The 24,151-nt window shown below is 47.9% G+C and overlaps 1 protein-coding gene across 1 annotated transcript in view; it reads left to right on the forward strand.

The window, feature by feature from the left end:
• Nucleotides 1-24,151, forward strand: part of LOC138301754 (collagen alpha-1(XIII) chain-like) — a 257,134-nt gene that overhangs the window by 138,556 nt on the left and 94,427 nt on the right. The gene's annotated exons all lie outside the window — the stretch shown is intronic.

Below are 24,151 nucleotides of genomic sequence, written 5' to 3' on the forward strand. Positions count from 1 at the left end.
AGCCTCCCCCCTCCAACGTCCTCCACCCCGTCCCAATCCTCTGTACCTCAGCCTATCCCAAACACACCATCAGACCAGCATGCACACTCATCAACACACAAGAGTGGACATAGCAAACATAAGCACCACACATCCCACAAGCACTCACACAAGCACCATCCCCATGCAGACACAGCAACATCCACTGCCTCCACTGTGTACCCCTCCTCCACTTCCTCCTCCTTCCTCCCTGTCTTGTCTCCACTCACACCTGCATGCACTACATCCTCAGCCACTACCTCCATCACCAGCACGCCCATCACCACACACCGCTCACATGCAATCACCACCCCCACTACCATGCACACATCCGCACTGTCCTTTCCCAGTGTGTCTGTGCGCCCTCCTCCCAAAGTACTCAAACGCAGGCACACACACACCCAACAGCCATCCACCTCACAACAGCCTCCGGCCCACGCACCTTCATCCAAATTCAGCAAACGTACACCTCCTACAACCACTACCTCTTCCTTCACTCCCAAATCCCCTCTATCTTCCCGTTCCAGTGTGTCTAAAAAACATTTGCTCGCAAACTGACCTCTTCCCCTCACCTCCCCCCGTCCTTCCCCTAGGGCCAGGCTTTCCAGGTCCCAGCCCAGCACCTCAGCCACCAAATCCCCAGGCACAGTGGTGCCAGCAACTGCAGGGTCATCGAGTGCGCCACCTATCAGGGCTGGCAGTGTGCCACGTAGTGAGGGCAAGGACATTCCTACACCTGCCAAGGTGAAGAAGGTGCCCACATCCCAGATGGAGAAGCCGCACCTACCAGCCATCAAGGGCTCTGCCAAAACAAAAGAGGACAGTGGCAAGACACCTGTGGTACCATCAAAGGTGGGGAAGGGAAAAAATCAGAAGAGCAGGTCAGGACAGGGCACAGTAGCACCGACTGAGGGACTAGTGTCACCCCTTCTGTCCACGACTACACCAACCTGTACGGCGGCGAACACCGCAACCTGCCCCGCAACCAACACTGCCACCAGCACCGCTACCTACACCGCCACCATCACCGCCACCTGCACATCCACCTGCACCGCCACTGGCACGTCTGCAGCATCAGCAACAGTCCCCAGCATCTTCCCCAGTGGGCAGCCGTCCAAGGCTGCAGGAGACATCCTGCTGTGTCCCTCCACAGGTGCTGACCCATGCACCACCGCCAGCACCGCTGCCACAGACACTGCCGCAAGCACCGCCACCAGCCCCGCGACGTGCTCGGACAGTGTCACCACCACTGACATGGCTACCATCCCCAGTGGCTAGTCGTCCGAGGCTGGAGGAGACTTCCTGGACCCTGCCCAACTTCCATGAGGCATGACTTCCATCACTGTTTGCACCTGCAAGTGGAAGGCGAAGCCACAACAGTGTGGGGTATGTCTCTGCCTCCATTACGTATCATGCTACCTGTTCCTAGGCAATCTTGTGGCACACACACCCAGGTGAGGGAATGGGACCGGAAACACTGAATGTGGAGCACTCTGGGCACCATGCCCCCTCCAGAACCAGTGGAGAATCACATCCACTACCTCAGTCCTTGGCAGGATGAAGCACTCTGGGCACCAGGACCCCTCCAGAACTAGTCGAGAATCACATCCACTACCTCAGTCCTTGGCAGGATGAAGCACTCTGGGCACCAGGCCCCTTCCAGAACCAGTGGAGTATCTTGTGTGGGCTTCACCCATGCATTTTAGGACCACTGGTCCACGGACAGTGATTGGTACACTATCCGGACTTGTGTAGTTGGTGTACATATTTGTATATGCTGATTTTTTTACTTTCACTATCAGATTTTTCATGATTACAATCGTTACAATCATTTAATTTTGTCCTTGCGTTCTTCCAGGGGGTGTATATGTAATGTTGCTGCATGTATTTGTGTGTATGTTGTTGTGGGTGAGGGTGGGGGGGTATTGCGTGTTGCGTGTGTGTGTCACTCTCTTTTCCCTCCCCCTCCCCTGTGTTGTAGGTGCAGTACTCACCGTGGTCATCGACGGCGTCTGTCCTGCTCCTGATAGAGCAGGTGGAAGACCAGCATGGGCAGTACGTGTAGTTCGGGCTCTATGGCGTCCTGGTTCCTCGGTGGGTGTCGAGAGGTGAGATGTTTCCCTTCTGTGTACTGTTTTCTCCGTGCTTTTGATGGTGTTGGTTCTACCCCGGAAAAGGTGGCGGATAGGCCTGTTGTGATACGGTGGGCAGTACTTTGTCCTCCGCCTTTCAGTTGGTGGTTACCGCCGCAGTGTTTGTTTATACCACCGTGGCGGTCGAAGTGTTAATGTGGCTGTCTATGTTGGCGGTTTCCGCCATGGTTGTGATTCCATTTTTTTCCACCGGCCTTTTGGCGGTATTACTGCCGCTTTAACACCGACCGCCAGGGTTGTGATGAGGGCCAAAGTTTGGAAATTGGATCCAGAGCCAGGACAAGCAAGGAGTGCTGAAGGCGAGAGCCTTGATGGGAATTACAGGCAGACCTGCAACTACTACCAAGGATTAGTGTGCACTAACCTGGAGGCAAGAACTTAGCCTGGACTGGTACTTTTAACTGTAGTTCAAAGACTGCAAGCAGGTCGGTATAAGAAGATCAAGAAGAGGCGGAATCGTAGCTCATGGAGAGAGACACTGGAAGCATTGCCAAAATCAGGATCTCAGAGTCATCAGGAAGGCTTGAAAGACTAGAGCTGTGGAAGTTTCTGGATGACTCAGGAGATGAGTGTAGGGACGAAGCTGGTGCTAGGAATAAACACAAGAAGATTCAAACCACCCAAGAGGTGAGTGTAGGGCAGGTGCTTGCGCAGGACTGTGATGGGTGGAGCTGCAGGTTTAGGTATGGGTGTGAGGCCAAGCCCCAGTGCAGGTTCCAAGGAGTTATTTATACAGGAAGCCAGGAGTGTTCCAGAAGGCACGTGTCCCACATGGAATCTTCCAATAAACCTGGGGAAAATCACAGTTTACACACAGCGTATATGAGGCCTAACAGGCAGCAGGTGCAAACAGTAAAAGGGAACCTCAAGTACAATGGAACCCAAGTGCATGATGGTACAATCCAATGGTTCACACTGGAAACATGACTATTCTAAATGGGCATGTGATATCTGCAGGTGCTAAGTAGTCTAAACTTGCATAGCAATGGAACTGAAGGCCTAATATTTGAGACCTTCAGAGAGAGTGGGAGCTATGGACCACTCAAGATGGAAAGGCACCATAGTGGAAGGAATGACATGAGGCTGGCAAGCAATACCCACGGCACATAGAGCACAAGACTGAGTTGTGACAGAGTACAATGGAGAAGAGTGTTGTAGAGTGGAATGCTGTGTCACATAGTGGAGTGGCTTGTAAGGAAGAGGAGTGTAGTGCTGGGTTGTAGCATATCATACTGTGATGTAGAGTCTAGTACAGTTGATGAGTATAGAGCGAAGTGGAGTGTCATAGAGTGGCATACAGTATAGTAGAATGTTGTAGAGTGGCGTTGCATACAGTGTAGTAGAGGGTGGTACACTGGAGAGTTGTAAAGTGGAGAATTGGACAGGGGTGTACAATACGCTAAAGTGTTGTACAGAAAAGTGGAGTGGAGTAGTGTAGAATGAAGTAAAGTATCATAGAATAGAGAGGCATGACATTTAGTAGAGTGGCATCGAGTGTGGTAGAGTGGAGTAGCGCAGCATACAGTTGAGTAAAGTGTCATAAATTGGAGTGGTGTTTTGTGCAGTAGAGTGAATTGGCATATCATACAGTGTTGTAAAGTATCAAACAGTAGAGTACAGTGGAGTGGCATACAATGGAGTAGAGTGTTGTATAGTGGAGTGGCATGGGCTTCATAGAGTTGAATTGCCCACAGTAGTGTACAGTAGAGTGGTGTACTGTGGTGTACTGGAGAAGAGTAGGATAAGGTGTCACAGAGTAGAGTGGATTACAGTGGGGTAGAGTGGTATACAGAGAGTTGCAGAGAGTGACGTTGAATTGTGTAGGGTATGGTAGAATGGTATAGAGTGGAGTAAAGTGTTGTGCAGTGGCATAGAGTGGAGTAGAGTGTCTTACAGTGGAGTGGTTTAGAGTGGAGTGTCTTATATTGGTGCAGATTGAGCTACAGTCTCGTATAGTAGAGCAGAGTTGAGTCAAGTGGAGTGGTGTACAGTGTTGTCCTGTACAGTGTCATAGTGTACAGTGAAGTGGCATAGAGTAGAGTCGCCTTGAGCGTAGTGGGCCTGTGTCATGGTGTACAGTGTTATAGCGTACAGCAGAGAGGGGTAGTGGCAGTGAGTGTAGTGGCATAGATTGGAGTGATGTTGCATGGAGTGGCATAATTGGAATGTCGTACAGTGCAGTACAGTATTGTACAGTGGCATAGAGTGGAGGAGCACAGAGTGGATTGCAGGACAGTGGCATAAAAAAAAGTTTAATAGCATAGAGTGAAGTGGTGTTTTGTAGAGTAGAGTGGAGTGGCTTGTTATAGAGTGACATGTTGTACAGTGTCAAGTGGAGGGGTGTACAGTGGAATGCAGTACAGTGTAGTGGCATATTGTACAGCAGAGTGGTGTGTTGTACAGTATAGGGGCATGGAGTGTTAGAGAGTGGAGTGGTGTGTCATGGAGTACAGTGGAGTGGTGTGTTACAGAGCAGCATGCTGTACAGTGTGTAGTGTGTTAGAGTGGACTGGCTTAGAGTAGAGTGACTTAGAGTGGAGTAGTGGAGTACAGTGGAGTAGAGTGTTATACAGTATAATGAAGTAAAGTTGCATTGGGTGGCAAATAGAGAGTTGTGTAGAGTGTTGTAGACTGGAGTACAGTGTCATAGAGTGGCAATGAGTGCAGTAGATTATCGTGGAGTGGAGAGGCAAAGAGTCAAGTAGAGTGGAGTGGCATACAGTGGAGCCCCGCAGAGTGGATTGTGGTAGAGTATTGTTTTGTACAGTGTTGTGGCGTACAGTGTTGTGGCGTTGACTGTCATGGCATACAGTATCATGGTGTACAATTTTGAAGGGTACAGTGGAGTGGGGTAGAGTTGAGTGGCGTAGTCTGGTCTGGGGTTGAGTGGAGTGGGATGGCAAGCTATAGAGTAGAGTAGAGTGGCATAGAGTGTAGTAGCATGTCACAGAGTAGAGTGGAGTTGCGTGTAATAGAGTGGCATATTGTTTAGCATCTTAAAGAAGAGCTGCATGAAGTGGAGTGCCATAGAGTGGAGTGGGATGTTATAGAGTAGAGACCATGTCATGAGGTGGAGTGTGGCATACAGAGAGTTCAGTAGAGTGTCATAGAGTGGAGTACAGTATCGCAGAGTGGCATAGTGTGTAGTAGCGTATCATACAATGGAATGGCATGGAGTGTCAAACAGTGGAGTGTACTGTCATAGAGAAGAGTGGCATGTTGTACAGTGGAGTGGCATGTCTTACAGTAGAGAGGAGTGGTGTGCCTAAAATGCCATCTGGTAAAATGCCTCGAGTGGAGGGGCAAAGGGCCTTATTACGGGTCTGGCAGACCAAGAACTGCCAGACTCGCAGTAGCGGTTGGGCTGGCGCACTCCACCAGATCCGACTGCCACATTACGACCCAGGCAGTCTGACCACCAGGGGACCGCTGTCACCGCCGGAAACATGGTTCCCGATGGGCTGATGGCAGACAGACTCATGGTCAGCCACGGCAGCTCTGAACTCAGTGCTGTCACGCTAATCACGATTCCTGCTGTGGAATGGCTGAAAGAAACACAGTGCTGGGGCGACAGGGCATGGGCAGTGCAGGGTCCCCCCTGCCCAGCACCCTCGGGATGCTCACTGTCTGCTTTGCAGAGAGTGTGCATTCCGAGAGTGCTGTAGTGCTACGGTAAGGGAGCCAAGACCAATACCGTAGCACTGTTCCCGCTGGGCTGACCTGTTGGAACATCGTAATACGATGTACCTGCCGGTCAGACCGGTGGGAGTATCATAATAGGGTGGGGGCGAGGCAACCGGGTTGACGGCTGCCTCATCCCTGCAAGCCGACTGCCAAACTCGTAATGAGCCCCATAGAGTGGAATGGTGTAGAGTGAACTGGGATGTTATAGACTGGAGTGGCACATATTGGAGTAGCATGTTGAACAGTGGAGTGCCATGTGCTTGAGTGGAGTGGCATATAATAGAGTGTACTAATGTGCTTTTGAATGGAGTGTCATAGAGAGGAGTGGCACACCACGAGTGGAGTAGTGTATGGTCGAGTGAAGTGGCATGTCATAGATTGGAGGGGCGTGTCATAGAGTTAAGTGATGCAGTGTGTCATAGAGTGGAGTGGACTGTCATATAGTGGAGTAGGGTCTTGTAGGGTGGAGTGATGTGTCATGGAGAAGAGTGGCGTGTCATCAGTGGAGTAGAGTGGAGTGGAGAGTATTTTTTTAAAGATATGTAGTGTGAAAATGGCTGAAGGGATTGTGAAGATCAGATGAAATGTGTCAGAAATATAGGTTATGTGCTGTAAAAGGTCCTTTTTGGTATTAAATCTAAATTGTTTCATTATTTTTAAAGCTATAGGGCCTGATATGCAAAGGTAAAATTATACTTTTTGTATATTGTAAGATTTTGTGCTCCCCTTAGGGCTATTTTTTACGAGTAGTATATTTACAACTGTGGAGTCTCCACACTGAAAAAGATAGCCCAGTGTAGAATGGGTAGCCATAAGGCTTCTACAAGTGAAATGCCTTTCTGAAAACCAAACAATGGTAAACTCGCACAAAAGTGTAAGTATACCATTGTGAATAAGACACATTCAGGCATAAAAACATAGCGCCTGATTTAGAGTTTGGCAGATGGCGTTAGTCCATTATAAATGTGACAGATATCTCGTCCGCCTTATTACAATTCTGTTATGTCCAATAGGAATCATAATATGGCTGACGGGGTATCAGACATGTTTGTAACAGAGTAAACCCATCTGCCAAACTTAAAATCTGGCCTTTAGTAATATCTTAGCCCACGGTATACCACAGCAATTACATGGTATATCATGGTACATGCGGTTTACCAAACAGTGTATGATTGGCTAATGACTGTCCTTTAAAAAATAAAAGGCAGCAATATTGTTTAGGCCACACTTCGATTGTGTTCTGGTATTTTAGTCTAATCGTAGTGCCCTACTGTTTTGTTAGTGTATATGAAATGACGAGTCAGTTTATATAAGTTTTTAACCCCTTCGCTGCCAGGCCTTTTCCCCCTCCTGTGCCAGGCCTTTTTTTGCCTATTTGGGGCAGTTCGCGCTTAGGCCCTCATAACTTTTTGTCCACATAAGCTAACCAAGCCAAATTTGCGTCCTTTTTTTCCAACATCCTAGGGATTCTAGAGGTACCCAGACTTTGTGGGTTCCCTTGAAGGAGGCCAAGAAATTGGCCAAAATACAGTGAAAATTTCGTTTGTTTTTAAAAAAATGGAAAAAGTGGCTGCAGAAGAAGGCTTGTGGATTTCCCCCTGAAAATGGCATCAACAAAGGGTTTGTAGTGCTAAACTCAGCAGCTTCCTAGCTTTCAGGAACAGGCAGACTTGAATCAGAAAACCCAATTTTTCAACACAATTTTGGCATTTTACTGGGGCATACCCCATTTTTGCAATTTTTTGTGCTTTCAGCCTCCTTCCAGTCAGTGACAGGAATGGGCATGAAACCAATGCTGGATCCCAGAAACCTAACCATTTCTGAAAAGTAGACAAAATTCTGAATTCAGCAAGGGGTCATTTGTGTAGATCCTACAAGGGTTTCCTACAGAAAATAACAGCTGAAAAAGAAAAATATTGAAATTGAGGTGAAAAAAACATCAATTTTTCTCTATGTTTTACTCTGTAACTTTTCCCTGCAATGTCAGATTATGGAAAGCAATATACCGTTACGTCTGCTGGACTCCTCTGGTTGCGGGGATATATAGGGCTTGTAGGTTCATCAAGAATCCGAGGAACCCAGAGCCAATAAATGAGCTGCACCCTGCAGTGCGTTTTCATTCTATACCGGGTATACAGCAATTCATTTGCTGAAATATAAAGAGTAAAAAATTGCTATCAAGAAAACCTTTGCATTTCCAAAAAGGGCACAAGATAAGGTGCTGAGGAGCAGTGGTTATTTGCACATCTCTGAATTCCGGGTTGACCATACAAGCATGTGAATTATAGGGAATTTCTCAAATAGATGTCTTTTTTACACACTCTCCTATATTTGGAAGGAAAAAATGTAGAGAAAGACAAGGGGCAATAGCACTTGTTTTGCTAATCTATGTTCCCCCAAGTCTCCCGATAAAAATGATACCTCACTTGTGTGGGTAGGCCTAGCGCCGGCGACAGGAAACACCCCAAAGCGCAACGTGGACACATCCTAAATTTTGGAAAAAAACGGAGGTGTTTTTTGCGAAGTGCATACCTGTAGATTTTGGCCTCTAGCTCAGCCGGCACCTAGGGAAACCTACCAAACCTGTGCATTTCTGACAACTAGAGACCTAGGGGAATCCAAGGAGGGGTGACTTGCGGGGCTCGGACCAGGTTCTGTTACCCAGAATCCTTTGCAAACCTCAAAATTTGGCTAAAAAAACACATGTCCCTCACATTTTTGTGGCAGAAAGTTCTGGAATCTGAGAGGAGCTACAAATTTCCTTAAACCCAGCGTTCCCCCAAGTCTCCCGATAAAAATGATACCTCACTTGCGTGGGTAGGCCTAGCGCCGGCGACAGAAAACACCCCAAAGCACAACGTGGACACATCCTAAATTTTGGAAAAAAACAGAGGTGTTTTTTGCGAAGTGCCTACCTGTAGATTTTGGCCTTTAGCTCAGCCGGCACCTAGGGAAACCTACCAAACCTGTGCATTTCTGAAAACTAGAGACCTAGGGGAATCCAAGGAGGGGTGACTTGCGGGGCTCGGACCAGGTTCTGTTACCCAGAATCCTTTGCAAACCTCAAAATTTGGCTAAAAAAACACATGTTCCTCACATTTCTGTGGCAGAAAGTTCTGGAATCTGAGAGGAGCTACAAATCTCCTTCCACCCAGCGTTTCCCCAAGTCTCCCGATAAAAATGATACCTCACTTGCGTGGGTAGGCCTAGCGCCGGCGTTAGGAAACACCCCAAAGCGCAACGTGGACACATCCTAAATTTTGGAAAAAAACGGAGGTGTTTTTTGCAAAGTGCCTACCTGTAGATTTTGGCCTCTAGCTCAGCCGGCACCTAGGGACACCTACCAAACCTGTGCATTTCTGAAAACTAGAGACCTAGGGGAATCCAAGGAGGGGTGACTTGCGGTGCTTGGACCAGGTTCTGTTACCCAGAATCCTTTGCAAACCTCAAAATTTGGCTAAAAAAACACATGTCCCTCACATTTCTGTGGCAGAAAGTTCTGGAATCTGAGAGGAGCTACAAATTTCCTTCCACCCAGCGTTCCCCCAAGTCTCCCGATAAAAATGATACCTCACTTGTGTGGGTAGGCCTAGCGCCGGCGACAGGAAACACCCCAAAGCGCAACGTGGACACATCCTAAATTTTTGAAAAAAACAGAGGTGTTTTTTGCGAAGTGCCTACCTGTAGATTTTGGCCTGTAGCTCAGCCGGCACCTAGGGAAACCTACCAAACCTGTGCATTTCTGAAAACTAGAGACCTAGGGGAATCCAAGGAGGGGTGACTTGCGGGGCTCGGACCAGGTTCTGTTACCCAGAATCCTTTGCAAACCTCAAAATATGGCTAAAAAAACACATGTTCCTCACATTTCTGTGGCAGAAAGTTCTGGAGTCTGAGAGGAGCTACAAATTTCCTTCCACCCAGCGTTCCCCCAAGTCTCCCGATAAAAAGGATACCTCACTTGCGTGGGTAGGCCTTGCGCCGGCGACAGGAAACACCCCAAAGCGCAACGTGGACACATCCTAAATTTTGGAAAAAACAGAGGTGTTTTTTGCGAAGTGCCTACCTGTAGATTTTGGCCTCTAGCTCAGCCGGCACCTAGGGAAACCTACCAAACCTTTGCATTTCTGAAAACTAGAGACCTAGGGGAATCCAAGGAGGGGTGACTTGCGGGGCTCGGACCAGGTTCTGTTACCCAGAATCCTTTGCAAACCTCAAAATTTGGCTAAAAAAACACATGTTCCTCACATTTCTGTGGCACAAAGTTCTGGAATCTGAGAGGAGCTACAAATTTCCTTCCACCCAGCGTTCCCCCAAGTCTCCCGATAAAAATGATACCTCACTTGCGTGGGTAGGCCTAGCGCCGGCGACAGGAAACACCCCAAAGCGCAACGTGGACACATCCTAAATTTTGGAAAAAAACAGAGGTGTTTTTTGCGAAGTGCCTACCTGTAGATTTTGGCCTCTAGCTCAGCCGGCACCTAGGGAAACCTACCAAACCTGTGCATTTCTGAAAACTAGAGACCTAGGGGAATCCAAGGAGGGGTGACTTGCGGGGCTCGGACCAGGTTCTGTTACCCAGAATCCTTTGCAAACCTCAAAATTTGGCTAAAAAAACACATGTTCCTCACATTTTTGTGGCAGAAAGTTCTGGAATCTGAGAGGAGCTACAAATTTCCTTCCACCCAGCGTTCCCCCAAGTCTCCCGATAAAAATGATACCTCACTTGCGTGGGTAGGCCTAGTGCCGGCGACAGGAAACACCCCAAAGCGCAACGTGGACACATCCTAAATTTTGGAATATAACTGAGGTGTTTTTTGTGAAGTGCCTACCTGTAGATTTTGGCCTCTAGCTCAGCCGGCACCTAGGGAAACCTACCAAACCTGTGCATTTCTGAAAACTAGAGACCTAGGGGAATCCAAGGAGGGGTGACTTGCGGGGCTCGGACCAGGTTCTGTTACCCAGAATCCTTTGCAAACCTCAAAATTTGGCTAAAAAAACACATATCCCTCACATTTCTGTGGCAGAAAGTTCTGGAATCTGAGAGGAGCTACAAATTTCCTTCCACCCAGCGTTCCCCCAAGTATCCCGATAAAAATGATACCTCACTTGCGTGGGTAGGCCTAGCGCCGGCGACAGGAAACACCCCAAAGCGCAACGTGGACACATCCTAAATTTTGGAAAAAAACGGAGGTGTTTTTTGCGAAGTGCCTACCTGTAGATTTTGGCCTCTAGCTCAGCCGGCACCTAGGGAAACCTACCAAACCTGTGCATTTCTGAAAACTAGAGACCTAGGGGAATCCAAGGAGGGGTGACTTGCGGGGCTCGGACCAGGTTCTGTTACCCAGAATCCTTTGCAAACCTCAAAATTTGGCTAAAAAAACACATGTTTCTCACATTTCTGTGGCAGAAAGTTCTGGAATCTGAGAGGAGCTACAAATCTCCTTCCACCCAGCGTTCCCCCAAGTCTCCCGATAAAAATGATACCTCACTTGCGTGGGTAGGCCTAGCGCCGGCGACAGGAAACACCCCAAAGCGCAAGGTGGACACATCCTAAATTTTGGAAAAAAACGGAGGTGTTTTTTGCGAAGTGCCTACCTGTAGATTTTGGCCTCTAGCTCAGCCGGCACCTAGGGAAATCTACCAAACCTGTGCATTTCTGAAAACTAGAGACCTAGGGGAATCCAAGGAGGGGTGACTTGCGGGGCTCGGAACAGGTTCTGTTACCCAGAATCCTTTGCAAACCTCAAAATTTGGCTAAAAAAACACATGTTCCTCACATTTCTGTGGCAGAAAGTTCTGGAATCTGAGAGGAGCTACAAATTTCCTTCCACCCAGCGTTCCCCCAAGTCTCCCGATAAAAATGATACCTCACTTGCGTGGGTAGGCCTAGCGCCGGCGACAGGAAACACCCCAAAGCGCAACGTGGATACATCCTAAATTTTTGAAAAAAACATAGGTGTTTTTTGCGAAGTGCCTTCCTGTAGATTTTGGCCTGTAGCTCAGCCGGCACCTGGGGAAACCTACCAAACCTGTGCATTTCTGAAAACTAGAGACCTAGGGGAATCCAAGGAGGGGTGATTTGCGGGGCTCGGACCAGGTTCTGTTACCCAGAATACTTTGCAAACCTCAAAATTTGGCTAAAAAAACACAGGTTCCTCACATTTCTGTGGCAGAAAGTTCTGGAATCTGGGAGGAGATACAAATCTCCTTCCACCCAGCGTTTCCCCAAGTCTCCCGATAAAAATGATACCTCACTTGCGTGGGTAGGCCTAGCGCCGGCGTTAGGAAACACCCCAAAGCGAAACGTGGACACATCCTAAATTTTGGAAAAAAACGGAGGTGTTTTTTGCAAAGTGCCTACCTGTAGATTTTGGCCTCTAGCTCAGCCGGCACCTAGGGACACCTACCAAACCTGTGCATTTCTGAAAACTAGAGACCTAGGGGAATCCAAGGAGGGGTGACTTGCGGTGCTTGGACCAGGTTCTGTTACCCAGAATCCTTTGCAAACCTCAAAATTTGGCTAAAAAAACACCTGTTCCTCACATTTCTGTGGCAGAAAGTTCTGGAGTCTGAGAGGAGCTACAAATTTCCTTCCACCCAGCGTTCCCCCAAGTCTCCCGATAAAAAGGATACCTCACTTGCGTGGGTAGGCCTTGCGCCGGCGACAGGAAACACCCCAAAGCGCAACGTGGACACATCCTAAATTTTGGAAAAAACAGAGGTGTTTTTTGCGAAGTGCCTACCTGTAGATTTTGGCCTCTAGCTCAGCCGGCACCTAGGGAAACCTACCAAACCTTTGCATTTCTGAAAACTAGAGACCTAGGGGAATCCAAGGAGGGGTGACTTGCGGGGCTCGGACCAGGTTCTGTTACCCAGAATCCTTTGCAAACCTCAAAATTTGGCTAAAAAAACACATGTTCCTCACATTTCTGTGGCACAAAGTTCTGGAATCTGAGAGGAGCTACAAATTTCCTTCCACCCAGCGTTCCCCCAAGTCTCCCGATAAAAATGATACCTCACTTGCGTGGGTAGGCCTAGCGCCGGCGACAGGAAACACCCCAAAGCGCAACGTGGACACATCCTAAATTTTGGAAAAAAACAGAGGTGTTTTTTGCGAAGTGCCTACCTGTAGATTTTGGCCTCTAGCTCAGCCGGCACCTAGGGAAACCTACCAAACCTGTGCATTTCTGAAAACTAGAGACCTAGGGGAATCCAAGGAGGGGTGACTTGCGGGGCTCGGACCAGGTTCTGTTACCCAGAATCCTTTGCAAACCTCAAAATTTGGCTAAAAAAACACATGTTCCTCACATTTTTGTGGCAGAAAGTTCTGGAATCTGAGAGGAGCTACAAATTTCCTTCCACCCAGCGTTCCCCCAAGTCTCCCGATAAAAATGATACCTCACTTGCGTGGGTAGGCCTAGTGCCGGCGACAGGAAACACCCCAAAGCGCAACGTGGACACATCCTAAATTTTGGAATATAACTGAGGTGTTTTTTGTGAAGTGCCTACCTGTAGATTTTGGCCTCTAGCTCAGCCGGCACCTAGGGAAACCTACCAAACCTGTGCATTTCTGAAAACTAGAGACCTAGGGGAATCCAAGGAGGGGTGACTTGCGGGGCTCGGACCAGGTTCTGTTACCCAGAATCCTTTGCAAACCTCAAAATTTGGCTAAAAAAACACATATCCCTCACATTTCTGTGGCAGAAAGTTCTGGAATCTGAGAGGAGCTACAAATTTCCTTCCACCCAGCGTTCCCCCAAGTATCCCGATAAAAATGATACCTCACTTGCGTGGGTAGGCCTAGCGCCGGCGACAGGAAACACCCCAAAGCGCAACGTGGACACATCCTAAATTTTGGAAAAAAACGGAGGTGTTTTTTGCGAAGTGCCTACCTGTAGATTTTGGCCTCTAGCTCAGCCGGCACCTAGGGAAACCTACCAAACCTGTGCATTTCTGAAAACTAGAGACCTAGGGGAATCCAAGGAGGGGTGACTTGCGGGGCTCGGACCAGGTTCTGTTACCCAGAATCCTTTGCAAACCTCAAAATTTGGCTAAAAAAACACATGTTTCTCACATTTCTGTGGCAGAAAGTTCTGGAATCTGAGAGGAGCTACAAATCTCCTTCCACCCAGCGTTCCCCCAAGTCTCCCGATAAAAATGATACCTCACTTGCGTGGGTAGGCCTAGCGCCGGCGACAGGAAACACCCCAAAGCGCAACGTGGACACATCCTAAATTTTGGAAAAAAACAGAGGTGTTTTTTGCGAAGTGCCTACCTGTAGATTTTGGCCTCTAGCTCAGCCGGCACCTAGGGAAATCTACCAAACCTGTGCATTTCTGAAAACTAGAGACCTAGGGGAATCCAAGGAGGGGTGACTTGCGGGGCTCGGACCAGGTTCTGTTACCCAGAATCCTTTGCAAACCTCAAAATTTGGCTAAAAAAACACATGTTCCTCACATTTCTGTGGCAGAAAGTTCTGGAATCTGAGAGGAGCTACAAATTTCCTTCCACCCAGCGTTCCCCCAAGTCTCCCGATAAAAATGATACCTCACTTGCGTGGGTAGGCCTAGCGCCGGCGACAGGAAACACCCCAAAGCGCAACGTGGATACATCCTAAATTTTTGAAAAAAACATAGGTGTTTTTTGCGAAGTGCCTTCCTGTAGATTTTGGCCTGTAGCTCAGCCGGCACCTGGGGAAACCTACCAAACCTGTGCATTTCTGAAAACTAGAGACCTAGGGGAATCCAAGGAGGGGTGATTTGCGGGGCTCGGACCAGGTTCTGTTACCCAGAATCCTTTGCAAACCTCAAAATTTGGCTAAAAAAACACATGTTCCTCACATTTCTGTGGCAGAAAGTTCTGGAATCTGGGAGGAGATACAAATCTCCTTCCACCCAGAGTTTCCCCAAGTCTCCCGATAAAAATGATACCTCACTTGTGTGGGTAGGCCTAGCGCCGGCATTAGGAAACACCCCAAAGCGCAACGTGGACACATCCTAAATTTTGGAAAAAAACGGAGGTGTTTTTGCGAAGTGCCTACCTGTAGATTTTGGCCTCTAGCTCAGCCGGCACCTAGGGAAACCTACCAAACCTGTGCATTTCTGAAAACTAGAGACCTAGGGGAATCCAAGGAGGGGTGACTTGCGGGGCTCGGACCAGGTTCTGTTACCCAGAATCCTTTGCAAACCTCAAAATTTGGCTAAAAAAACACATGTTCCTCACATTTCTGTGGCAGAAAGTTCTGGAATCTGAGAGAAGCTACGAATCTCCTTCCACCCAGCGTTCCCGCAAGTCTCCCGATAAAAATGATACCTCACTTGCGTGGGTAGGCCTAGCGCCGGCGACAGGAAACACCCCAAAGCGCAACGTGGACACATCCTAAATTTTGGAAAAAAACGGAGGTGTTTTTTGCGAAGTGCCTACCTGTAGATTTTGGCCTCTAGCTCAGCCGGCACCTAGGGAAACCTACCAAACCTGTGCATTTCTGAAAACTAGAGACCTAGGGGAATCCAAGGAGGGGTGACTTGCGGGGCTCGGACCAGGTTCTGTTACCCAGAATCCTTTGCAAACCTCAAAATTTGGCTAAAAAAACACATGTTCCTCACATTTCTGTGGCAGAAAGTTCTGGAATCTGAGAGGAGCTACAAATTTCCTTCCACCCAGCGTTCCCCCAAGTCTCCCGATAAAAATGATACCTCACTTGCGTGGGTAGGCCTAGCGCCGGCGACAGGAAACACCCCAAAGCGCAACGTGGACACATCCTAAATTTTTGAAAAAAACAGAGGTGTTTTTTGCGAAGTGCCTACCTGTAGATTTTGGCCTGTAGCTCAGCCGGCACCTAGGGAAACCTACCAAACCTGTGCATTTCTGAAAACTAGAGACCTAGGGGAATCCAAGGAGGGGTGACTTGCGGGGCTCGGACCAGGTTCTGTTACCCAGAATCCTTTGCAAACCTCAAAATTTGGCTAAAAAAACACATGTTCCTCACATTTCTGTGGCAGAAAGTTCTGGAATCTGAGAGGAGCTACAAATCTCCTTCCACCCAGCGTTCCCCCAAGTCTCCCTCTAAAAATGATACCTCACTTGCGTGGGTAGGCCTAGCGCCGGCGACAGGAAACACCCCAAAGCGCAACGTGGACACATCCTAAATTTTTGAAAAAAACAGAGGTGTATTTTGCGAAGTGCCTACCTGTAGATTTTGGCCTGTAGCTCAGCCGGCACCTAGGGAAACCTACCAAACCTGTGCATTTCTGAAAACTAGAGACCTAGGGGAATCCAAGGAGGGGTGACTTGCGGGGCTCGGACCAGGTTCTGTTACCCAGAATCCTTTGCAAACCTCAAAATTTGGCTAAAAAACACATGTTCCTCACATTTCTGTGGCAGAAAGTTCTGGAATCTGAGAGGAGCTACAAATCTCCTTCCACCCAGCGTTCCCCCAAGTCTCCCTATAAAAATGATACCTCACTTGCGTGGGTAGGCCTAGCGCCGGCGACAGGAAACACCCCAAAGCGCAACGTGGACACATCCTAAATTTTTGAAAAAAACAGAGGTGTTTTTTGCGAAGTGCCTACCTGTAGATTTTGGCCTGTAGCTCAGCCGTCACCTAGGGAAACCTACCAAACCTGTGCATTTCTGAAAACTAGAGACCTTGGGGAATCCAAGGAGGGGTGACTTGCGGGGCTCGGACCAGGTTCTGTTACCCAGAATCCTTTGCAAACCTCAAAATTTGGCTAAAAAAACACATGTTCCTCACATTTCTGTGGCAGAAAGTTCTGGAATCTGAGAGGAGCTACAAATCTCCTTCCACCCAGCGTTCCGCCAAGTCTCCCGATAAAAATGATATCTCACTTGCGTGGGTAGGCCTAGCGCCTGCGACAGGAAACACCCCAAAGCGCAACGTGGACACATCCAAAATTTTGGGAGAAAACAGTGCCTACCTGTGGATTTTGGCCTGTAGCTCACCCGGCACCTAGGGAAACCTACCAAACCTGTGCATTTCTGAAAACTAGAGACCTAGGGGAATCCAAGGAGGGGTGACTTGCGGGGCTCGGACCAGTTTCTGTTACCCAGAATCCTTTGCAAACCTCAAAATTTGGCTAAAAAAACACATGTTCCTCACATTTCTGTGGCAGAAAGTTCTGGAATCTGATAGGAGCCACAAATGTCCTTCCACCCAGCGTTCCCCCAAGTCTCCCGATAAAAATGATACCTCACTTGTGTGGGTGGGCCAGGTGCCTGCAACAGAATAAGGCCCAAAACCTGAAGGGATAGAAGGGATAGCACAGCAAGTTTATAAGGGCATATTCTTTTATACATCTTTAGACGGACTCTGCTTTGGGGACCCACATAAGTGAGGTGTCATTTTACTTGGGAGACTGAGGGGAAAACTGGGAAGTAGGAATTTTGTGCTGGAGCGGTGATCCTACTAAGAAAAATCAGGAAAATATGCTTTTTTATGCAAATTTTGAGGTTTACAGAGGAGTCTGAGTAAGAAAATGTTGGGGGAGCCACACAAGCCACACCTCCCTAGACTCCTTGGGGTGCCTAGTTTTAAAAAGTTTCTGGGTTTTGTAGGTTTCCCTACATGACGGCCGCACCCAGGACCAAAAACATAGGTCGGCCCTCCCCCCCAAACACAGGTATTTTTGGAATATATCACTTTGATGTGTGCACTTACGTCCGTGATGTGCCAAACACTAAAATTGTGAAAAGAAACACACTTAGGTTATGTGAAGAAGACCCCTCACCCACCAACCAAGTTGGTGGCATGCTTCATCATCGGGGTCCCACCCGAGTGTGCTGCGACGCCTGATTACAGCGGAGCAGGTTTTGTCATTTGTACCACACATACTGGTTGGATTTGGCACGAGGGTGAGTGATGGTTCAGTAGATCAAATTTTATTAACAAGAGATTTCACAAAAGTGAAATGCACTGGTAATAACTGAAAGGCCAAAAAACTGAACCAATGACTCACAGCTCGTGAGCTGTAAAGCCACGACAAGGCACCAACCGCTTTACAGTCCATTCACACACCTTTCATACATGACATGCACTCCATTCACGCCGCCAGCCACGGGCCCAGCACATTACAAGACTCGCATCCACAGACAGCGCCAGTCAAGGGCCCATCACTTTCATACGCCCACATGCCTGATACAGCAATCACACCAGCTGATGAGTGTGTGGACTGGCGTTTGGCCGGCACTGCCAGCCAAGCGCCACCCCACCCACACCACCAGCCAAGCGCCACCCCACACACACCGCCAGCCCAGTGCCACCCCACACACACCGCCAGCCAAGCGCCACCCCACACACACCGCCAGCCAAGCGCCACCCCACCCACGCCGCCAGCCAAGCGCCACTCTACACATGCCATCCCCTTTTTTTTGTTTTTAAACAACAAAGAAACCACTAATCATAAATTAGTACAAAACTACAAACACAAAAGCTCTAACTGAATACATGACGAATGCCAACCGTGAAACCGAACATATAAAAATATAAAACACCAGTTTACGCTCACAGAATTTCCCAATAATTCTTCTGTGTGTGGTAGCTCCTGAAACAGCCACCCACACCCAGCCCAGGCTTTGAAGGACAATCAGGGCAGTACATCCTAGTCTCCTTCCTGATACCTCTTCGAGTACAGACTCTACATCTCTTAGCAGGAAAGTTTTTTTTGGCCGTGGGAGGAATGTGCTCAGCAAAGTGACGATCTTTCAATCTAGCCACATCCTCCACCACTGCTTCTCTAGGAACTCTTGCCTGTTCCAGCACAACAAGGCTAGCTATGATAGACTCCTGAAATTTCACAAATGTCATCCTTGACTCTGGAGAACTATCCTTAAACACAACAAAAGCATTAAAAGTTGCCAAGTGGAACAAGTGAAGCGCTAATTCCTTATACCACACATAAGACTTACGAGCAGCAGTGTAAGGTTCTAACCTCTGATCTACTCTATCAACACCACCCATATGCTTATTATAGCCTAAGATGCACACAGGTTTGCGCACTTCGGCAACCTGACCCCAAACAGCCACAGGTGAAGTACTCTCATCATGGATGGTGCTTAGCATGTATACATCCCTCTTGTCTACAAATTTCAGAGCTAGCAGCTCATCATTCCGCAAGGCACTGCACTGTCCCTTCTCACGTTTTTTACAGACAAGCTCTTTTGGATAGCCTTTCCGATTAGAGCGGATTGTGCCACAAGCAACAGTGTCCACTCTGAACAACTCCTTGAACAACCAAACTCCAGTGTAGAAGTTATCTACATATAAATGGTGACCTTTGTTAAACAGTCGTCTACCAAGTTCCCACACAATTTTCTCACTAACTCCAAAAGTGGGAGGACAACCAGGGGGGTCAATATTGGAATCCCTACCAGTGTAGACCCGGAAATTATAAACATATCCTGTACTACTTTCTGACAGCACATAAAATTTAATTCCATACCGTGCCCTCTTGCTAGGAATGTACTGCCTAAAAACCAAACGACCCTTGAACAGGACCAAAGACTCATCTACAGATATTTCTTTCCCTGGAACATAGATCTCTGAAAACCGATCTACCAAATGATCAAGGACAGGTCTAATCTTAAAAAGACGGTCAGAATCAGGATGATCTTGTGGCAAGGCTAAAGCATTATCTACAAAATGCAACATCCGAAGAAGAAGCTCATACCGGTTACGACTCATGATGGCAGGAAATATAGCAGTTGCCATCAAGGGACTAGTAGACCAATATGAAGACAGCGACGGCTTCCTTATCAGCCCCATCAAAAAAGTTAAACCCAAGAACTTTTTCAACTCTTCCAGATTTGTGGGAATCCACCGGCTAGCTCTAGAGTGTGGCCTAAGTCTGGCAGCGTTGTCCCTCAAAAACTGCTCTGCATACAAATTAGTCTGCTCAACAATCTCTTCCAAAAATATATCGTCCATAAACAACTCAAAAAAGTTGACGGGCAAAAAGTTTTCCGTATTAACTCGACACCCTGGAAAACCAGTAAACGCAGGCAACTGTGGCTGCTCCATGTTTGGTGCAACCCATGCGTCAGGTCTTCCAATGGGAAGCCTTTCAGCCGCTGGCTCCTGCACCATTGGCACATCACTGTCCTCCTCTAAAACAGGCCCTTCATCAGCACTGAGAGTGGCTTCATCATCAGATGATTCATCTCTGACAGAAAATTCACTTCCTGAATCCTGCACTTCCTCCTCTGCCTCAGATGCAGAGTCAGTCTCATATTCATGGTCAGAAGATGACTCAAAAAGCACACTAACAACCTGCTGAGCGGTCATCCTACGGCTGGCCATGATCCTTCCTACAAAAATTAACTGGACAAATACACCACCAACAACCAGCACTGTGTAAGATAAGTAACAAAGTATAGGTTTATCACTAAGAATTATAAACTCAAAAACTATACTGCTCACTTGCCTGAAAAAGCTTGACTCACCAGCAACTACTCTGCACAGCCACAGCAATCACCAACGATATCCCACTAAAAAGAGAAAAAAAAAAGCAAATTAGACATAAGACAACACAATAATCATTGTGCATAACTCTAAGGACAATTTCACACACAATCCTGCATTCAGTACACCACCTACAAACATGTCATTCATGCATTGCAACAATACTCACTTGCAGTAAATTTATTTACTTACCTAAAACATGCAACTACGCAAACCGCAGGACAACTACTGCCAAAACTGCAACAAGCCACAGCAAAGTCAGCAAAAGCTTTGAACTAGAACAAAAAGGAGAAAAACTGTTATTATCATAAAAGCAAATACTTCGCCAGTTGACAAACACTCCGCCACTTACCATTTTTTCATTTTCCCTTGTGTCTAGTCTTCTCTGCTTGGGGGAAGATGGGCCTAAAAAAAAATAGGCCAATCTACCCCCAAGGGGAGGGGGCAGAAATCGCCCAGATTACATTGCACCCTTTGGGGGGGGCGACCCTTGCCCAAGGGGCCACACCCCCACACAAAGCACACACACACACACATATAGTATCCCTGGCGCTATGGCGATTCTGCCCCCCTTGGGGACAGAAAGGCCTAAAAAATAGGCATATCTGCCCCCAAGGGGGGCAGAACTGCCCAAAAATACATGTGGGCCCCTGGGGGCGACCCTTGCCCAAGGGGCCGCCCCCCAACACAAAAAATAAAAACCAACAATAAAATCCCTGGTGTCTAGTGGCTTTCTGCCCCCCTTGGGGGCAGATCGGCGTAAAAATAGGGCCAATCTGCCCCCAAGGGGGGCAGAAACGACAATAAATACATTGCGCCCCTGGGGGGAGCGACCCTTGCCCAAGGGGCCACCCCACAACACAAAGCACACATACATACATACTATTTCTGGCGCTATTGGGATTCTGCCCCCCTTGGGGGCAGAAAGGCCTAAAAAAAATAGGCCTCTCTGCCCCCAAGGGGGGCAGAACTGGCCAAAAATAAATGAGGGCCCCTGGGGGCGACCCTTGCCCAAGGGGCCGCCCCCCAACACAAAAAATAAAAATCAACAATAAAATCCCTGGTGTCTAGTGGCTTTCTGTCCCCCTTGGGGGCAGATCGGCCTAAAAATAGGGCCAATCTGCCCCCAAGGGGGGCAGAAACGACAATAAATACATTGCGCCCCCGGGGGGAGCGACCCTTGCCCAAGGGGCCACCCCCCAACACAAAGCACACATACATACATACTATTTCTGGCGCTATTGGGATTCTGCCCCCCCTGGGGGCAGAAAGGCCTAAAAAAAATAGGCCTCTCTGCCCCCAAGGGGGGCAGAACTGCCCAAAAATACATGAGGGCCCCTGGGGGCGACCCTTGCCCAAGGGGCCGCCCCCCAACACAAAAAATAAAAATCAACAATAAAATCCCTGGTGTCTAGTGGCTTTCTGCCCCCCTTGGGGGCAGATCGGCCTAAAAATAGGGCCAATCTGCCCCCAGGGGGGGCAGAAACGACGTAAAATACATTTGCCCCCAAAGGGGAGCGACCCTTGCCCAAGGGGTCGCTACCCTACACTAATAAGCACACACACAGAGAAATCCCTGGTGTCTAGTGGGCATTCCTGCTGCCCGATCGCATCGCGATCGGGCAGCAGGAATGCTCAAAGAGACATCGAGGGAAAGGAAAACCCTTTCCTTTCCCTCGATGCCTCTCTCAGAGCACCCCCACCCCGCACGAAGGTGAAATACTCACCTTCTCCCTTAGACGCGCTGGAAGCAAATGGCTTCCGTCGCGTCTTTCCCCCTTTCCATGAAATCAGCGCGCGATCGCGCGCTGACGTCATGGGGGGGGTGGGGGGGGGCGTGAAAGGGGAAGGGATTCCCCTTTCAGCCCTGGCCTGGGGGTGGCCCTCGGGGGAAGCGCTAGCGCTTCCCCCGACTGCCAGTCCCAGGACGTAATGGTTACGTCAATGGCGCCACACGGGCGCTGCCATGGACGTAACCATTACGTCCCTGGCGGGGAAGGGGTTAAGGTAAGTGCAATATGTTTTATTACTTTATATATGTTTAACCAAGTTTTGTAGAGTACCACAGTACTACCATATTCTGAAGCCCACACTTAGGCCCAGATTTAAGAGTGCCTAGCATCATTCTAACGCCACATTAGCACCATTGTTTTTACTCTAATGTGGCACTGAAAGGCCAAAAATGCTGTGCCTTATTTACAAAGTAGCACAATGCTTGCATTGTGCCACTTTGTAACCCCTTTGTAACCCCTTGCGCCACATAATGCCTGCTCCGGGCATAATGTATGTGAGGGGGGGGCGTTCTGGCGCTAAGAGATTTCTTTGTGTCATTTTTATCGGCATTTTTAATGCCTGCTAAGAGCAAGCGTTAAGGAGAGACTCCTATTGTTTTCAGAGGGCCTCTGGGTGCTTTTCAGGAATAGCGTCAAAAATTTTTACAGTAATCCTGCAAAGCGCCGAACTAGCGTTAGAAATTACGACACTAGTTTCCTAACTACCACCATGGGGTGCCATTTATTAAATGTGGCGCACACATGGTGGTGTTCGGGGGGTGCAAAGGGGTGCAAGAAAGTGGCGCTGCACTAGGTGGAGTGCCACTTTTCATAAATCTGCCGCTTAGTGTGCATTCTGGGTTTTAATAATACATGTAGGTAAATAGATTTTTTTAACTGTTTGTATTTCTTTTTTTTTTTTTATTAAGTACAATGTACTAGGGTATAGTTCCCTCTAAAAAGTAGAACACTTACCAAGCATGGTGTAAACAATGTTTTTACCTTCCACTGAAAAGTGCAAGAAATAGTTTGCACCATGCTTACTGTGTATTATGGGTTTTAATGGGGATTATAGTGTAGTATGTTATTATTTACATAATTGATTTATTAAATTTTTAAGTATACTGTACAACTTTGGAGGAAGTGTTAATCTGTCCCAAAAGTAACGGTAAAGTGACGGATATACCACCAGCCGTATTACGAGTCCATTATATCCTATGGAACTCGTAATACGGCTGGTGGTATATCCATCACATTTGGGACGCATTAACACCTCCAAAGTTGTAATAACCCCCTATATTTTCTCTTAAATCTAAATTGATATTATTTTTTTAATTGTGTACATATTTGATTTCCTTTACAGTATAACAGTAATTTCTAGGTATTATCACAGTACTCTGTAACGTTTATTTTTAAAAATTAAACATGTAAAAAATTTAAAAGACACTGTTGCAGGCAATATTTCTGAACTATAGTGTACTACAGTGCATTTATAATTGATTTACTATTTTTAAAATATGTGTAAGTAGCCCCGTACTTTATAGGTAGTACAGAGATAATCCGCAAACCTTTTTGTAAAAAAATGAAATATGTCAATTATGAAAAATACACTTTACTACACTATGGGGGTCATTCCGACCCTGGCGGTCCATGACCGCCAGGGCCGGGGACCGTGGAAGCACCGCCAACAGGCTGGCGGTGCTTCCTGGGCCATTCTGACCGCGGCGGTAAAGCCGCGGTCAGAAAAGGGCAACCGGCGGTTTCCTGCCGGTTTACCCCTGACCCAGGGAATCCTCCATGGCGGCGCTGCTTGCAGCGCCGCCATGGGGATTCCGACCCCCTTCCCGCCATCCTGTTCCTGGCGGTTTTTACCGGGAACGGGTGTCATGGGGGGTCATTCGGCGGTTCCCTCCAGGCGGGCGGCTCCCGCCGCCCGCCGGGGTCAGATTGACCCCCTATATTTGTGAAATATAGTGTAGTAGAGTATATGTTTACTTTTTTTTACCATATTTGTTTTTAGGAAGTACTACAGCACTACAGCACTCTGT

The sequence above is a fragment of the Pleurodeles waltl genome, chromosome 6 (assembly GCF_031143425.1).
Source record: "Pleurodeles waltl isolate 20211129_DDA chromosome 6, aPleWal1.hap1.20221129, whole genome shotgun sequence".
Lineage (NCBI taxonomy): Eukaryota > Metazoa > Chordata > Amphibia > Caudata > Salamandridae > Pleurodeles > Pleurodeles waltl.